The sequence below is a fragment of the Schistocerca cancellata genome, chromosome 6 (genome assembly GCF_023864275.1).
Source record: "Schistocerca cancellata isolate TAMUIC-IGC-003103 chromosome 6, iqSchCanc2.1, whole genome shotgun sequence".
Classification (NCBI taxonomy): domain Eukaryota; kingdom Metazoa; phylum Arthropoda; class Insecta; order Orthoptera; family Acrididae; genus Schistocerca; species Schistocerca cancellata.
Genome location: NC_064631.1, coordinates 281350413 through 281369702, shown reverse-complemented (window position 1 = coordinate 281369702; position 19290 = coordinate 281350413).

Genomic DNA, 19290 nt, shown 5'->3' with positions numbered 1-19290 from the left:
GTACAGAAAGCAGATGGCAGTTATAAGAGTCGACGGACATGAAAGGGAAGCAGCGGTTGGGAAAGGAATGAGACAGGGTTGTAGCCGCTCCCCGATGCTATTCAACCTGTATATTGAGCAAGCAGTCAAGGAAACAAAAGAAAAATTCGGAGTAGGTATTAAAATCCATGGAGAAGAAATAAAAACTTTGAGGTTCGCCGATGACATTGTAATTCTGTCACAGACAGCAGAGGACTTGGAAGAGCAGTTGAACGAAATGGACAGTGTCTTGAAAGGAGGATGTAAGATGAACATAAACAAAAGCAAAACGAGGATAATGGAATGTAGTCGAATTAAGTCGGGTGATGCTGAGGGAATTAGATCAGGAAATGAGACTCTTAAAGTAGTAAAGGAGTTTTGCTATTTGGGGAGCAAAATAAATGATAATGGTCGAAGTAGAGAGGATATAAAATGTATACTGGCAATGGCAAGGAAAGCGTTTCTGAAGAAGAGAAATTTGTTAACATCGAGTATTGATTTAAGTGTGTGGAAGTCGCTTCTGAAGGTATTTGTATGGAGTGTAGCCATGTATGGAAGTGAAACATGGTCGATAAATAGTTTGGACAAGAAGAGAATAGAAGCTTTCGAAATGTGGTGCTACAGAAGAATGCTGAAGATTAGATGGGTAGATCACATAACTAATGAGGAGGTATTGAATAGAATTGGGGAGGAGTTTGTGGCACAACTTGACTAGAAGAAGGGATCGATTAGTAGGACATGTTCTGAGGCATCAAGGGATCACCAATTTAGTACTGGAAGGCAGCTTGGAGGGTAAAAATCGTAGAGGGAGACCAAGAGATGAATACACTAAGCAGATTCAGAAGGATGTAGGGTGCAGTAGGTACTGGGAGATGAAGAGGGTTGCACAGGATAGAGTAGCATGGAGAGCTGCATCAAACCAGTCTCAGGACTGAAGACCACAACAACAACATCTACTTCTCGACCCTAAATTCTGATGTTAAGTTTCTTGTTGTTCTCATTTCTGCTACCTCTCGATGCTTTTGTCTTCAGTCGATTTCATCTCACTCCATATTCTGTACTCATTAGATTGTACATCCCATTCAGCATATTATGTATTTCTTCTTCAATTCACGTAGGATAGCAATGTCATCAGCAAAACGTATCATTGATATTCTTTCACCTAGAATTTTAATAACACTCCTGAACCTTTATTTCCATCAATGCTTCTTCCACGTACGATTTAACAGTAGGAGCGAAACACTACCCCCCTACCTTACTCTCTCTTTAATCGGAGCACATCATTCTTGGTCGTCCACTCTTGTTATTCCTCTTGTCTCTTGTACGTATTGCATATTACCCGTGTCTGCCTACAGCTGAACTCTATTTCTCTAAGAATTTCCAACATTTTGCACCATCGACCGCTTTTTCCAGCACGAGAAGTCCTATAAACGTTCCTTTATTTTTCTACAGTCTTGCTTCCACTATAAAACAGCAACATCAGAGTTGCCTCTCTGGAGCCTTTACATTTTCTAAAGCTAGGCTGGTCGTCATCTAGCACATCGTCAGTTTTCTGTTTCATTCCTGGGTACATTATTCTTATCAGGAACTTGGATGCATGAGCTGTTGAGCTTATTGTGCGATAATTGTCGCACCCGTCGGCTCTTGCAGTCTTCGAAACTGTGTGGATTATATCTTTCCGAAAGTCAGATGATTTGTTGCCACTTTCCTCAATGATTCTAGAAATTCTAATAAAATGTTATCTGTCCCTTCTGCCTTATTTGATCTTAAGTCCGCCAAAACTCTCTTAAATTCTAATTCTAATACTGAATGCCCTGTGAGACCTGAGTTTGTCCTGGCGTATACAATTTTCAAAGTACTTACTAGTATTCAGCCAGGTAATATTTTCAGCGACCGCGGATAATGGCGGGGTGTATTCCCGCCGAAATATCGGCGGTCGCTGAAAATGTTACCTGGCTGAATACCCGTAAGTTGTTTGAAAACAGGATCCCCTGTCTATTCTAAATCGACTCCTGTTTCTTCTTCTGTCACATCAGACAAATCACCCCCTCATAGACGCGATCAACGTATCCTTTCCACCTGTCCACTCTCTCCTCTGCATTTAACTCCGGAATTCCCGTTGTACTCTTAATGTTACCACCCTTGCTTTTAATGTCACCGAAGGTTGTTTTGACTTTCCTGTATGCTGACTATGTCCTTCCGACAAGCGTTTCCTTTTTGATTTCTTCACATATTTCATGCTGTCATTTCGTCTTAGCTTCCCTCCACATCCTATTTGTATCATTCCTCAGCGACTTGTATTTCTGTATTCCTGTATTTTCCTGGACTTTGAGCTTAATTCTTTCATAGATCAACATTTATTTCTTCTGTAACCCATAGTTTCTTCGTAGTTATTTTCTTTGTACCTGTGTTTTTCTTTCCAATTTCTGTTGGCCATTTTTAAGGATACCCACTTCTCTTCAACTGTACTGCCTACTGAGCTACTCTTTCTGGCTGTGTCCATAGCCTTAGGCAACATCAAGCGTATCTCGTCGTTCCTTAGTGCTTCCGTATCCCGCTTCACTGATTCTTTGTGACTAATGTCTTAAACTTCAACCTACTCTTCATCATTACTACATTGTGATCCGAGTCTATATCTGCTCCAGGGTACGCCTTACAATCCATTATCTGATTCCAGAATCTGTCTGACCATGTTATAATCTAATTAAAATCTTCCCACATCACCCGGCCTTTTCCAAGTATGCCCCCTCCTCTTGAGATTCTTGAACAGTGTATAAAGTATTACTAGCTGAAATTTATTACAGAACTCAGCTGATCTTTCTCCTCTCTCATTTCCCCAAGCCCATATTCTCCTGTATCTGTTTCTTCTACTACTTCCCCTACAACTGCATTCTACTCACCCATGACTATTGGATTTTCATCTTCCTTTAGGTGCTGTATTACCCATTCAACATTATCATATACCTGTTCTATCTCTTCCGCTTCTGCTTGCGACTTAGGCACGTATACCTCAACTATCGTTGTCGGAGTTGGTTTTCTGTCGATTCTGGTAAGAACAACCCTGTCCCTGAACTGTCCACAGTAACACACTCTTTGCCCTACCTTCCTGTTCATAAAGAATCCTACTCCTGTTATATCATTTTCTGCTCCAATTGATATTACCCTATAAGCATCTGACCAGAAACCCTTGTCTTCTTTCCATTTCACTCATATCATTGCAATTTGTGCTCAAATTATTAGCCGTCCATGTCCATTCATGTTCGAATATAAGGCCAATATGATCACTCTACACGCTGCAGCGTATATGGAATGAGCTTAAACACTGTTTCAAGCGTCAAGAATGTGATGCCAGAGCGTCTCTAAATTTAAAATGTTAATATATGTTTAACACGCAAGTGCTTCTACTTAGAAGTCAGTAGCGTTTAAGTGTGGTGAGCTGAGTTGCAAATCTTTACACCCATCTCAGACTCTTCATTGCCATGTGTACTAATCGTTCTTGTACCACCCCACTTGATCACAGTCGCAAATGCACCACCTGCCAGTGTGGGATCCAGTGTCATATATTCAAGTAACTGTCACAGATCTCCATCCAAGGATCTCCAATAGGAGGGGCCAGACATTTGTACCGAAAGCATACAGACCCAATCAAGAAAGTCCACTCAAAAGTTCAGAGAAAGCATTTGTTTTGTAACAGCGTGAGCTTCAGGCAGGCCTTTATCAGCCAGGATGTGATGTGCACCCAACTAATGATGTAAATCTACATTTGGGGGCTCCAATGTTACAAGCACATTGCCCTAGCGTTCTGCCGTCGTAGGCTGACTGTGTCACTACAAAGTGTAGCTCAACACAGCGTTTTCGCAGCCCATTGCATTATGGGACATTACCAACTATCATAATGCAGCCTCCTGGAGGGAGTACAAAACCTCAGCAACTAGCATTATTCCTCCAGTGCTGTGCATTTGACTAGTGCCGTCTGTACCAATCATTGATCGAATATACTGAAAAGCCGCTGCAGCCTCACTAAACAAAATCACTGTCTTGGTGAAGCAACTGATCTATGAGACGTCCGCCAGCTCTGATGGTTCAGGACTTCGTACTTGACCTGCCAAGGCGAGGATGCCCAGCGGATGCCCTCACCAGTCACTCCAGCCGGATTATGAAGGCCCTGAATTCGACGTGGGGCCTGTACATTTCCTGACAGAGCCACGGACTTCAAGAGGAACTACACTGCGGCGTGCATGATGTGACGTCACCAAGTTGAAAGAACAAGCCAGGTCGCCATCAGTCTCTACTGTCTCAGCGTACAACTGTGGACGCTGCCTGCTGATTACTAGAAGTACTGTACCGAAGACATCAAGTAGTAACGAACGTTCCGGCAGGATAAAGTTTCTTGAATCCACACTTGCTACGGCACTGAAGAATCCACGTAGAGTTACAGTGCAGTTTCTGGGGCGAGGGTCCATTGTTCTCCTTATCTCAAGGTAAGGTAAGTAAGAATCCAGGGATTTCTGCCCCTCCTCCCCCTCCCCCTCCACGAATGTGTTGCGAACATTGAAGTATGGTCAGTGAATTACTGGCAGTTGTGCGACATATAATGATGTAAGACAGCACCATGGGCTAATGAGAAACATACAGCCGCCCTGCCTTCTTCCCTTTCTCCATAACATAAATCCAACTGCATGAGCATCGTCATTAATGTTACGTTAACCACGGTTAAAAGATGTAAATAATGTCGCGGTATATTCTGCAAAATGACGCCACAATTCTCCCATAATATAATTTAACATTAAAGTATATTGCTGAAATACTATAAAAGAAAGATGTCACGACTTTTATTGTAAGCACACTTGCCTTCGATTGCTATCTGCTATAACCTTATCGATTTTCGCCACGTACCTATGCGTCCATTCTATGATAAATGAAAACAAACCAATAGAAACACATTAAAATGGCAGGAAACTCATCCCCCCTCATCCTTTTGGTGGGTTGGTTGATTGAGGGAGCTGACTAACTGCGAGGTCATCAGTCCCATCAGATTAAGGAAGGATTAGGAAAGAAGACGGCCGCGCACTTTCAAAGAAACCATCCAGGTATTTGCCTGAAGCGATTTAGGGAAATCACGGAAAACCTATATCAGGATGGCCGGTCATACTTTTCTTTCTACAGTATTTCGTCATTTGTAATATGTACTCTGTAGTGGGAGGAAGGTGAAAATGGCGGCATAAATTACAAGGTAATACGCTTTGACAGTAGAGTATGTCACTGAATTACAATAAAATAAATATTTCATGATATTTATATAAGCAGTCCTACATCTTCTCATCGTTATTTGCTATAGTATCACCAAATATTTTATAGTAGCCATGCTTCAATATTTTAAATATATAGAAAATACAGTAGTACACTGTTTTAAACCTTAAGTACACGCAGAATGCCTGTGCAACCACAAAAGATATTTTCACATTGAAACATTAAAATTGTTTCCAAGAAGCTATCTTCTTACTGTCGTTAAGTGACCGTAATAGGAGTCATTTGGTATAGTGTAGCTTCTTCTGATCAGCTGAAAACTAACAGTTCCCGGGTGTCAAGGATCAGCAGCTTGCACTGGTGTATTTATTGTTAGCCCGACTTATGGTTATTCCGGCGCGAGCATGTATGCAGTATAGGATTTGTTTAATGTTAGAACAGCCATTATCTTGCTTGATACGTTATTTTAGTACCTCGTAGAATTGTAACTCCATCATGACGTATTATTACGTGACAGAAGAGAAAATTAGGCATCTGATTGAATAAGCGAAGGCTGAAAGTGAAGCTGATGATTGCGGAGATGGAGAAGAAATTCAGGACCTAGACGTAGAAGTGATTCCGACACCCAACAAGAAGCATTGGTGACGAAACGGGAGACAATGATGGTGCAGACAGTTGTTTATCGCTAGAGTCGCAACAGCACGGAAATCACGTGCTCCACCAAATATCTCGCGCAAGCGTTCTCATAGCAACATAACTCATTTACTAGGTGCGAAAAGTGCTGCAAAAGGATATACTCGTTAATAGTACTAATAGGAACATTCAAAGTATTCAGGGGAGCTTCTAAGGGGGAGCGATGCCCAACAAACTAACAAAGATGAAACAAAGGCATTACTGAGATTGTGTAATATGCTGGTGTAATGCGTACCCATCGATTAAGCCTACAAAACATGTGGGACAGTGGTTGTAATATTTCATTTAACCATAGACATAAAAAGATTTCGTTTTTTCCTTCCGTATTGCTTAGTCGATGATAAAGAAGCAGGATGTTAGAGACAGAATGCAGATCACATGGTGGCAAAGTCCGCCTCCAATAGCTGAGTGGTCAGCACGACTGAATGTCAATCCTAAGGTTCCAGTGGTTCAAATGGCTCTGAGCACTAAGAGACTTAACTTCTGAGGTCATCAGTCCCCTAGCACTTAGAACTACTTAAGCCTAACTAACGTAAGGACATCACACACTTCCATGCCCGAGGCAGGATTCGAACCTGCGACCGTTGCGTCAATCCTAAGGGCCCGAGTTCGATTCCCGGCTGGGTCGGAGATTTTCTCCGCTCAGGGACTGTGTGTTGTGTGGTCCTAATCATCATCATTTCATCCCCATCGACGCGCAAGTCACCGCAGTGGCTCAAATTGAAAGACTTGCACCCAGCGAACGGTCTACGCGACGGGAGGCCCTAATCACACCACATTTACAGTTATGGCGGCAATGACACAGGTTTAAAAATTATTGTTGAAAACTCGTAAAAGGCTTATACAGTTTCCAAATACGTCAAAATTAATGAAAACTGGAAGAATTCCGTGGAAGATGTAGATTCCGCCAGTACATTTCCAACAAGCGAAACAAGTATGTAATAAAGATGGAGCTGTGTGATGGCAGAAGTAGAAAGACACCCAGTACTTGTTGGCTTCTCCTCTTCTATTTACTTCCTTTTTCATCACTCGCTCGGAGTGCCATCGGTGGGGGCAGGCCAATTAAGACCATCGTATAATTGAGTAATAGGATACTGAGTGCTTTAATTTAATTTGCTCTGATTAAATTGGGTGTTGTCTCTGGTCTCGTTTTTATATGTTTCCCGAGCGGTTGTAGGCGCTTCAGTCTGGAACCGCGCGTCCGCTACGGTCGTAGGTTTGAATACTGCCTCGGGCATGAATGTGTGTGATGTCCTTAGGTTAGCTAGGTTAAAGTAGTTCTATGTTATAGGGGACTGATGACCTCAGATGTTAAGTCCAATAGTGCTCAGAGGCATTCGAACCATTTTTAAATGTTTCCTTCATATTCTGTGAGAGTGGCTGCATTGCGAGGAGCGATGCGCTTGAGAGAATCATACACTCCTGGAAATTGAAATAAGAACACCGTGAATTCATTGTCCCAGGAAGGGGAAACTTTATTGACACATTCCTGGGGTCAGATACATCACATGATCACACTGACAGAACCACAGGCACATAGACACAGGCAACAGAGCATGCACAATGTCGGCACTAGTACAGTGTATATCCACCTTTCGCAGCAATGCAGGCTGCTATTCTCCCATGGAGACGATCGTAGAGATGCTGGATGTAGTTCTGTGGAACGGCTTGCCATGCCATTTCCACCTGGCGCCTCAGTTGGACCAGCGTTCGTGCTGGACGTGCAGACCGCGTGAGACGACGCTTCATCCAGTCCCAAACATGCTCAATGGGGGACAGATCCGGAGATCTTGCTGGCCAGGGTAGTTGACTTACACCTTCTAGAGCACGTTGGGTGGCACGGGATACATGCGGACGTGCATTGTCCTGTTGGAACAGCAAGTTCCCTTGCCGGTCTAGGAATGGTAGAACGATGGGTTCGATGACGGTTTGGATGTACCGTGCGCTATTCAGTGTCCCCTCGACGATCACCAGTGGTGTACGGCCAGTGTAGGAGATCGCTCCCCACACCATGATGCCGGGTGTTGGCCCTGTGTGCCTCGTTCGTATGCAGTCCTGATTGTGGCGCTCACCTGCACGGCGCCAAACACGCATACGACCATCATTGGCACCAAGGCAGAAGCGACTCTCATCGCTGAAGACGACACGTCTCCATTCGTCCCTCCATTCACGCCTGTCGCGACACCACTGGAGGCGGGCTGCACGATGTTGGGGCGTGAGCGGAAGACGGCCTAACGGTGTGCGGGACCGTAGCCCAGCTTCATGGAGACGGTTGCGAATGGTCCTCGCCGATACCCCAGGAGCAACAGTGTCCCTAATTTGCTGGGAAGTGGCGGTGCGGTCCCCTACGGCACTGCGTAGGATCCTACGGTCTTGGCGTGCATCCGTGCGTCGCTGCGGTCCGGTCCCAGGTCGACGGGCACGTGCACCTTCCGCCGACCACTGGCGACAACATCGATGTACTGTGGAGACCTCACGCCCCACGTGTTGAGCAATTCGGCGGTACGTCCACCCGGCCTCCCGCATGCCCACTATACGCCCTTGCTCAAAGTCCGTCAACTGCACATACGGTTCACGTCCACGCTGTCGCGGCATACTACCAGTGTTAAAGACTGCGATGGAGCTCCGTATGCCACGGCAAACTGGCTGACACTGACGGCGGCGGTGCACAAATGCTGCGCAGCTAGCGCCATTCGACGGCCAACACCGCGGTTCCTGGTGTGTCCGCTTTGCCGTGCGTGTGATCATTGCTTGTACAGCCCTCTCGCAGTGTCCGGAGCAAGTATGGTGGGTCTGACACACCGGTGTCAATGTGTTCTTTTTTCCATTTCCAGGAGTGTATGTTGTCGGGCCAGACAGTTCCCAGAAGGCGGTCGGTCGGTGTCGATAGTGGAGTGTCGACAGAAGCGACCCCTGATGAGCGGTCGGTGGTACGTCTTCGTATCAGTAAGGATGTAGACGTTAGTGGCAGGGAAGAAGTTTAGAGAGACTGGCTGGCGCCTTGCAAAATAGTTTTGGTGCTGAGTATTGCGCAGTGGTCGGTGTCTCGGCGCCAGGCCTGTGCGTTGTCAGAGTGGCATTCTCAGAACTTGATGTCTGAGACTGTGGATTGCACGACAGATAGGCTCTACACGTACTCTGTCTTTTGCAGTTAAAGGGTGCAGTTTCTCACGACTCTGGCCTCCAGAGAGTGCCAAAAATGAGGGACTCGTTTGGAGGATCGGAGATGTTTCGCGCTGATGTCACAGAACACCGCTCAAATTTGGCGGTTAGTCTCTCCACTAGAGGTGAATTTGGCGTTGTAGGGTTCGAAGGTGTTGTACACGACATATGGCATGGGAATGAGTTGCGTACGATCCCATGAACAGCCACCATTGGAAGTGTTGGAGCATGGAGTGGCCGAGGCGTGGTAATTTTCCAGAGATGGTGCACTGAGGAGAGTTTTGGGGGCGTCTCATATGGGCCTCCAAAGAGAAAGGTCGTGGCATCCCTCCTGGAATGCCAGAGAGAGTGTGTCATCGTGGAGGAGGGCACCAAATTCTTGGTCGACATGGGAGTGAGTATTGTCACAGTAGCCTGGGCAGAGTTCTGTAGATCCCATTCTTAATCGTCGGTAGGGATACGTTGCCTTTCGAATCCATGACTTGTCTGGAAATTAATTGCAGCTGCAGCTCCTAACAGATGTCCGTAATCCTGTCTGTAGGCCGCAAAGAGCAACCCAGTGTTGAAATCTGTCTACTCTTTGAATCGATTTCATAGTCTGGTGAAGTATTTGCAGCCTCGACGAGGCAGAAACTTGTTTATTCATGCTGACACACTCAGCTACGTCCACTGTTGCATTGCGAACACACGACGGATTTTTGCATGTGTGAAACTGTAGATGAGTAATCTTCATCACTATTGCACAACGTTGATGAATTTTTAACGTTTGCAATTCCATCCTCCTCACAACAGAACGTAGAGAAAGGTAGTTATATAGTAGGTCCACATTTGACTTTGCCAGCAGCTCATTCTCAAATACTTGTTTTTTGTCGATTATATTAGAGAATCGTTACGTTGTATGTTGAATTATGTCTGCGTCCTTGGATAACAAATCTCATAGTGATATCCACTCTGATGATAATTTCAGACGTTAAAATAACACTTGTAATATCCCGTGCCCATTACGTACATTTTTACGGGCTATTAATTAATTAATTAATGATAAAAAATATGAGACAGGTGTCAACTGCTGAACTGTCCACTCAGGATCCCACGTAGTTTCTTGTGGCGTTAATTGTACTCCATTTTGTGACAGCTAAAGGGGGTGGGGGTAGATTGTACTTACCGTTTTGCTACAGATTTATATGCAATCAGCAAAACATACCACCTCTCCACCCTGGCACCTTGCACAGCCTGAGCGCCAATGCCATCTGGGCAAGAGGTCAGTTGAACTTGTTCTGAGGCTTTGCCGACCTGTGATAAATAAAGGCCACAACAGTTATTTTACAAGCTAATGTACGTATGACAAAGAGGACGACGGTCATTTTTACTCTGAGGAAGAATAAGAGACTAGTGCCATTGGGATTTACTAACACGAAAAGGAGACAAGAAAAGTCATCTATGTTTGGCTTCAAACGGGTCTGAGCACTATGAAACTAAACATCTGAGGCCACAGTCACCTAGAACTTCGAACTACTTAAACCTAACTAACCTAAGGACATGCCACACATCCATGCCCGAGGCAGGATTCGAACCTGCGACCGTAGCGGTCACGCGGTTCCATACTGAAGCACCTAGAACCGCTCGGTCACACCGGCCGGCCTATGTTTGGCATTCAGGAAAATTACACCTTAGTCTCTTATGTGCCGAAACGAAATGGAGTACTCTTACTTTTGTCTACGAAGCATTGCGATGGAAATGTTGGTGAAAATAGCGGAAATTATAAGAAAACAGACATAATTTTCTATAACTTCAGTAATGGTAGAGAAGCCGTGACAGACAGAATGAATGCCACATATAATGTAGCTAGAAATACAAGAAGACAGTCAGTTGTGTGAACACAGCTGCGATAAATTCCGCTCTTACAATCAACACAAATAAGTAAGAACAACTGAGAAGAAGGGAATTCTTGAGACAGTTTTCTTTTGCGCTTCTCCAAGACCATCTTCAGCAAAGGGCAATGCCAAAAAAATTGCCTAAATGGTAACTGAGAGCATTGGAAAGCTTTGTGATGCGAAAATCTCTGAAGTGGAATCAACTGCAAGCTCGTGAGGATGGTGTGTTGTCTCCCAAGGAAAAACAAAACAAAAGAAAGCATATACATTTGTATCTCCAATTTGTGTAAATGCTTTTGATCAATGTCTAAAATTTTCCTTACACACACGCACACACACCACACACACAGACACAGACACAGACACACACACACACACACACACACACACACACACACACACACTTACAAACACTTCCCTTCATAAGATATAACAACCTAAATTAAAAGCGGTGCGGTGGAAACTATAGGTAACGGTGTGTGAGACCAATTACACATACTGACGTCAAGTTTCCATGCGAGTGCTCCACCGAGTTAACAAAAGACACCTATAAACAAGTTGCACAGTGTGATATTTTTAAAAAATGTTCATGTCCGCAGCAAAATAATATCTGCAAAAAATAAAAAAAATAAAAATTATACGTACCAAGTATTGCCATGCATTATTAATGTGTGACAGCACAGTAAGACTGTCTGTAGCAGACACATAAAAATATTTACACCCGACACAGATAAATGTACACTATAAGCAAATAGTGCCACTATAGGATAGGAATGGCAGAGAAAATGTGTTTTCATTTTAAAAAAGGCAAGGAGGAATCATAAGTGCCGTCTTTTTATTGCCTTATTGTGGGACCTGCGGCAAATATTATTTCACAGTAGGACATTTTGTAGAGAATTGGAAAACGCTATTCTACTTGATATTTTATTTTGTTATATACGCTTACTTTGACTTTATTGCCTTCATCACTACGTGTCCTGTCGTTGTAGATGGATATATATAAAGTCTGAGTAATCCAGTATTTCGTCTGTAGTTGTTGAATGTATTATTATTTTAACAACGTTTTAAAGATGTTCAATGAATTTCTGTTGGACGCATATTGTAATACGGTTTTTTACTTTGTGAAAGACGTAGACTTTCAAGTTTGATAGCTAGTTCTTTACCCAAAGTAAACTTTTTGTTACAAAACTCTTCTATTTTCGAAGATATTTCCATAAAATGAAAAACACCATTAGCATACTACTATCACGAGTAAAGTCCTCCCATAATAGTAAAGAACTTGAAAATCGAAATCATTTCCCGAAACAAACCATGCAGGTGAAATGTAATTGTAGTTTAGGTATTGCACGCTGCTACCGTTTCCAGTGGCTTGTTACCAACGGTAGTAGCATCCTGATTGCATCTAAATCTGCCCGACTACTCTGCAATTCTTAACCAAGTTCCAGCAGAGGGTTCATTGAGCCACCATCAGATTACATTTCTACAATCCCACACTCGAGAAAAGCGAGATTTAATAGCATTCATCTGTTTCACAGCTCAGTCAGATGGTTTTTTGGACACATGTATATGCAATCCCTCGACTGCTTCTTTCCGCCACAATGAAGCAACCTTCCGTGGAATAGCGCCCAATGAAACTGTACAAATCAATTTTAAGTAACGTGAGTTTTAGGTAGGTTGCAGGATAATTCTGCGTCAGCTATCGTATACTTCAGATTGAGGCCATAGCAGTGAGGTAGGAGAGATGGATGGGTTGAAAAGTAGGTTTAATAATTCGGAGTCTGTATCGATTACCAATAGTACTAGCAGAACAGCGAGATACGTGAAGATTTAACTCGTCCATAAAGCGTGTGTGCACATATCTCTTCCCTCTGATGCAGTAAACACAAAGTATTTAACAGTGATCTGCTCAAGTCTATTTGGTACATTGATCCTGTTGTGACTTGGCAAGACAGCCAAGCAACTATGATCAGTAGCCGAAAGGCACGCGTCTAAGCTCACGCAGGCTGGCGTGAGTTCTGGAACAGTTATAGGAGTTTATAGTAGGAAGAAAAGTACGTAGCTTCTGGAATACTTAACTTTAATCCATAATTGGTGAACATCGGTCTGACGGTATAGGCATCACAAGATAAATAGCAAATGGAAATGGCGCCTTGCTAGGTCGTAGCAAATGACGTAGCTGAAGGCTATGCTAACTATCGTCTAGGAAAATGAGAGCGTAATTTGTCAGTGAACCATCTCTATCAAAGTCGGCTGTACAACTGGGGCGAGTGCTAGGAAGTCTCTCTAGACCTGCCGTGTGGCGGCGCTCGGTCTGCAATCACTGATAGTGGCGACACGCGGGTCCGACGTATACTAGCGAACGGCGGCCGATTTAAAGGCTACCACCTACCAAGTGTGGTATCTGGCGGTGACACCACAGATCCAATAAGGTAAGTCAAATAACGAGAAACAGACGTAGATAGAACGTAACTTTTTCGGTCATATACAAATAGGTGATTCGTAATGTAGTATAATTAAATTTAAAGGTTTCTTCGATCCTTTCTCTGCAGAACACGAAAAGGCCTCTTGCTATTTCTCACCCTTCAGAATGTCGGCCCCCAGTAGCTGAGTGTTGCCGGCACGGTAGCTCAGCGTGTTTGGTCAGAGAGCTGGTTAGCCTTTGTAATAAAATACTGAGTGGAGGATCAACAAACTAATTTGAACGGATGTTATGTGACGTCCGCGACTATCAGACACAACGAGCAGCAACGAACAAAACGGGGGGAAAAAAAAAGAAAAGAAAGTGGTCAGCGTGACAGACTGACACACCTAAGGGGCCAGGTTCTATTTCTGGCTTGATCAAAAATTTTCTCTGTTCAGGGACTGTGTGCTGTTTTGTTCTAATCATCATCATTTCATCCCCATCGACGTGCAAGTCGCCGAAGTGGCGTCAAATCGAAAGACTTGCACCCGGCGAACGGTCTACCCAACGGGAGGCCCTAGTCACACGACATTTACATTTTACCATTCAGTAAGGTGCTATTATCAAGATATATAGCAAAATACGTTTTCTTGATTTTTGTAAAACGCAATTAACTTATTGTACTTAGCAATTCTTTTGCTGGGATTGTTACATCAGAATTTTTGCGATCGTTTGATGGTGTGAGATTCTCAAAGAGTTAAGCTACGTTCTATCTATGTGTGTGTCTTGTTATTCATCTTAATATAGCGATGGCAGGGACAAAACACAAATGACTAAATGCTCTACAGAGAAAAGGACGAGGGGAAGGGATGGGAAACCGCTCCCCGGCATTGTAATGTTCTTTTTTTGGCTTAAAGAGACGAAAGAAGAGGTTACCCGGGTTTTTAAGACTCGCAGGGATTGGCGGCCTCGGCACGTGTCATCGACCTGACGCCTATTTTGTCGCGTCCAGACAGATTGTAGCATGCGTGGGAGGTGCGGCTGCGTTAGTCCATTCTCAGCCAACGTGAGACTCGCATGGCGTGAAAGCATCTGGGTCTTGCCCTCGTGCTTTAAAATGGAGTACATTCCTATCCTCCAGTAGCAATACTTCTTCACAATGTCGATTTATCGATGTCGTGTATGTGCGATTTTTTGCATGGCCATTTAAAAGTCTATTAGGAGCAGCCTAATAGTGACGTCAAACAATAATAGTGGAGGGTGACTTGGGGCAAATATTGTTGCACTGTGAAATTTTTTAAAATTGGAATATGAACATATTTGTTAAAATACGAACCTGTGGTATTTGTGTAACAGTATATATTTTTTGATTATTGTTCTCTGGTTGTTGTGGAGAAAATCGATAACATTACAGAAAATAGCAACAGAAACTGGGTGTGCAAACAGTAAATGTCATAACTTCCTTATCTTATTTTAGTTCACCAACATACTGTAATGTACAAGTATACCACCCGATACATTATGCTATGCAATTTATTAGATGCAGATGCATTCACTGCAGTTCACGGGTGTTAGTGGGAAATGAATTCTGCACTTACAATATCTCATGATGTTGGCCAACCCCATGGTAACATTTCACGACAAGGTTCAAAAATGGTTCAAATGGCTCTGAGCACTATGGGACTCAACGTCTGAGGTCATCAGTCCCCTAGACCTTAGAACTACTTAAACCTAACTAACCTAAGGACATCACACACATCCAAGCCCGAGGCAGGATTCGAACCTGCGACCGTAGCGGTCAAGCGGCTCCAGACTATAGCTCCTAGAACCGTTCGACCTGGATTTCTGTTGTCATGTTTTCTAGTGATATGATTGTCGGTGTCAAATTCTAGTTCTTATAGCAAACCTTGAAAAGCTTCCAGGCCGTCCTTACATCTTCCTGCTGATATTAAGTGATGCAAATGTGGAGGCAATTTTCTTAAGCAAATGCGTGCCTACTCAGAAGAGCTGTACGGGTTTACATGATATTGATTCCTATGTATCGTCTCCTCAAAATATCTGACTGGGCTTGAAAACTCGGACTGATCAAAATTTTTATCGTTATTATACTACATTCTACTCGCTCCTCAGTAGCTTGCAATAAGCAGAGGGGGACGCGTGGTAAAAATCAGCTTCACTCACAGTTTCTGATACAGACCGCATACTCACGGCTGTCTCGCTTCAGAGATATCTTTATATGAATTCCAGTGTTTAGTCGAAAGTCCACTTTGGTGACAGTGAAAATAAACCAGCCTTGGGGGTGGTTGTCGCTGATAAAATTTCGAAAAAAATTAATTTACGAACGGTTAAGAACGATTTTGAAGTAATAGGCTTAACATCAGAAGAGGCACCAATGTTAGCACGGAATAGGGGATCATGGAGGAATTTTATAAAGGGGACTATGCTCCAGACTGAACGCTGAAAGGCATAATCAGTCTTAAATGATGATGATGATGATGATGATGATTATGATGATGACAGTGAGAAATTGCTTGTAATTGAAATTGTCGTTTCGGTGAGAGTTGGAATTTTTTTTACTGCTCTTGACAAACAGCTCACTCTCGTGTCTTGGTGAAAAGTGTTATTCCCTAGGAAAATCACAAAGACACCACAAACTGGTGGTTTCATCACCAGTGTTTGATCGTAGATGTGAGTATGAACACGTGAAGTCATTGGTGTCGTCATTAATATTTAGCTTATGTTCGATACGTGTTAAATGTTCTCGCAAGTTGTTTTGTTGGAGACTGATTTTAGACTGACTCACTTTAAAATTTTCTACTGTGTTTGAAAATTTTATAGGATGTGTGATGTCCGAATCATTGTCTGGGTTTTTGGACAAACTTGCCATCTATGTCATCAAATCTTCGAAATTCTCTGTTCTTTTTGCCCGTCAGTATTCAGTTTTAATGTGTCTATCTGTTCACTAATTTCTTCAAGGATGATATTAAGCTGTGTTGCCATTCTTTGAGTTGCGAGACTACTGTACTCGCTGCCATGGTATTTATCTTTGCAAGTTGCTCTCCTTTATCGTTGTGTTGTGTGGTGTTTACATTATGTTGTTCACTTCCAGGCTGCGTAACCTGACCTGTAGTCTCGTAATAATAGGTTGTGAGTCATCTCTAATCTATTGTCAGATTTCTACTCAAAAGTTTTGTGATTTTTCCTTGTGATTTTGTGTTTTGTTCTAGTGTTTTGTCTGCTTTCTGAAACCGTTCTGAGTTTTGTTCAGATATTTTAATCATGTTTAGTAGCAGCTCTAACAAAACAGGGTTATTGATTTCCGCATTTATATTTACAGGATTTACAGCGACTGAGTGTGTATTGTCAGTAACTGATGTAGGCTCGTGTCTTGTTTGAGTGAAAGGAACGGAAGGCAAACCCGAATCGACGACTCGATTAATGGTTGTTGCAGAAATTTTGCGTTACTGAGGCAACTCGTCGCCTGACTATCCGTCTTCTGAAATTTCTGCATCATTTTTCGACATCTGTTCTGTTGCGTTTACTGATTAAGAATTCATCTGTGGTGGAAAAATTATTTGCGTTCTCTGAAATCTCAAGTAAATTATATATGTGTAATGGGTGTCGTGCTTGTTCTGTCTTATTAACTAGTAAGTCATTACTTTGTGACGTAGTTTTCGATCTCGTAGCTTGACGAAATACGTTGTTGCTAGCCATAGTGTTGAAATGTAAAAAGTGAATTACCAGATATAATCTCTATTGTAGCTACGTGAAGTGAATTTTTGGTTAAATAATTGAAAGTAATAAATTATTTTATGCAACTGAAACATCCGCTATTAATTAAAGTAACACTGAAATATTTCACACGAATTATACTAGTGTCTGCTTGCATAAGAAAGATCTACATCAGCAATGTTTGAAATACTTGACATTCTTTTTCCAAAAGTTTTCTCTTCGCGTCATATGGGCTTTAAATATCGCATTCAAGTGCTGAGCAATACTGACTGTTCGTTGGCCCTGTGTTGCTCACGGGAACAGTGTCATGAAACAAAACATTAAACGTAGTGAAATGCTGAATATGAAATAATGAAAAACGAAATTTAGTAGATCTCAAAAGAAACTAATTGTGTACTCAGTAGAAACTATTTAACTTAAACTCAATACTGAGGTACATATGACATTTTGTCTGACATGTAACATACACAAAATAAAATACTCCCCAACAAGATAGAAAATAACTGTTTAAGGTAACCAACACTGTTCACTGTAAATTTGTCTGCTTATTTAGCACAACACCTGGTTATTCTGACTACGTACAGTTTACTCACAAGAATGCAAAGTGAGATCTGCCCTGAAATAAAAATAACTTATCTCATCCTCAGCATACTGCTTTGTGTCTGGTGTACTGACGTTCTCGAAAGCAAATGGAAATTAGCAAATGCAACAGCTGAAGGAAAAGAACGTACTGTAAATTTTTCTTTGCTTGTCAGAAACAATCTATGTTGGCGTGTGGCGTAATGTCTAATGCACACACGACAAAAATATTCAAAATTTTACTAAGAATTTTGGAGGAGGGTTTTACTTTACAGGAAAGCGTTCTTAAAAAATTAAACTTCAATTATTATCCAAAAATAGAAGATTTTAATAATTACGGAATCCTCTCATTACCAAAAGTACAGACAATTCAACCAATTGCGTAATTTATGACACAATGAAAACAAAGAGATCAAATTAACACAAATCATGAATATTAGTAGTTAACTAAGGGACAAAGAATTCCATTACTCATAGTTCTGACAAACAACTCATTCTTGCGATTGTATGGCTTGCCATTAAATACTCCTCCAAAAGTATTCTCCATCAAGACAATCATTAAAATAGCTTTATAAATCAGTGGTCATCTCGATACTAAAGTATTCCGGATAATTTCCCTCTGATTCACAAATATCAGATCTTCTTCTTTAAAACTCAACTGTTCACTACTGCGCCTCTAATAAGAACGCTCCAGCGCTGCACATATGACTGGCGACCAAGCGCACCGGCAATTACCTTGAACGCAGAGTCAAGGATTTTATTCACTAGTCGTATAATGCGCCTATGCATCTTTGTCCCAGTACAGCAAGGGTGAATTATTTACAATGGCAGAAAAATTATGAAAACCTTTCCCGTTGTCAATGATGACACTGCTTAGCAATAAGCGACAAGTGAATATCGCGGTGGGCCGCCATGCAGAACACAGCGTGAGAGGTCACGACATCCCATATTTTTCACAAAGGAATAAAGGAAGGAAAGGAGTTCAGGGTTTAACGTCCTGTCGACATTGAAGTTATACGAGACGAAGCACAAGCTCTGAGTGTTTCAGCGACAGGGAAGGACATCGCCCGTGCCCTTTCAAAGGAACCATCCCCTCATTTGCCGGGAGTGATTTGGGGAAATCACAGTGAACCAGAATCAGGATGTTCCGACTTAGGTTCGAACCGCCGTCCTGCAGAATGTGAGTCCAGTGTCCTAATCACTGTGCCACCTCGCTCGTTTTTCATAAAAGGCTTTCTGTTCATAGGCGCGATGATGACAGGGTGCCTCCCTGTACTCATTGTGCATTGGTGAGCTATCATTAAGTATGGAATTCCCGCCCGGTTGGCCGTGCGGTGTTGCGCACGGCATTCTGGGCGGGTAGGAACGCCTGGTCCGCAGCACGAATCCGCCCGCCGGACTTGTATTGAGGTCTGGTGAGCCGGCCAGTCCGTGGATGGTTTTTAGGCGGTTTTCCCCTCTGCCACGGCGAATGCGTGCTGGTTCCCTTTATTCCACCTCAGCTACACTATGTCGGCGACTGTTGCGCATACAGGTTCTCCACGTATGCGTACACCATCATTACTCTACCACGCAAACATAGGC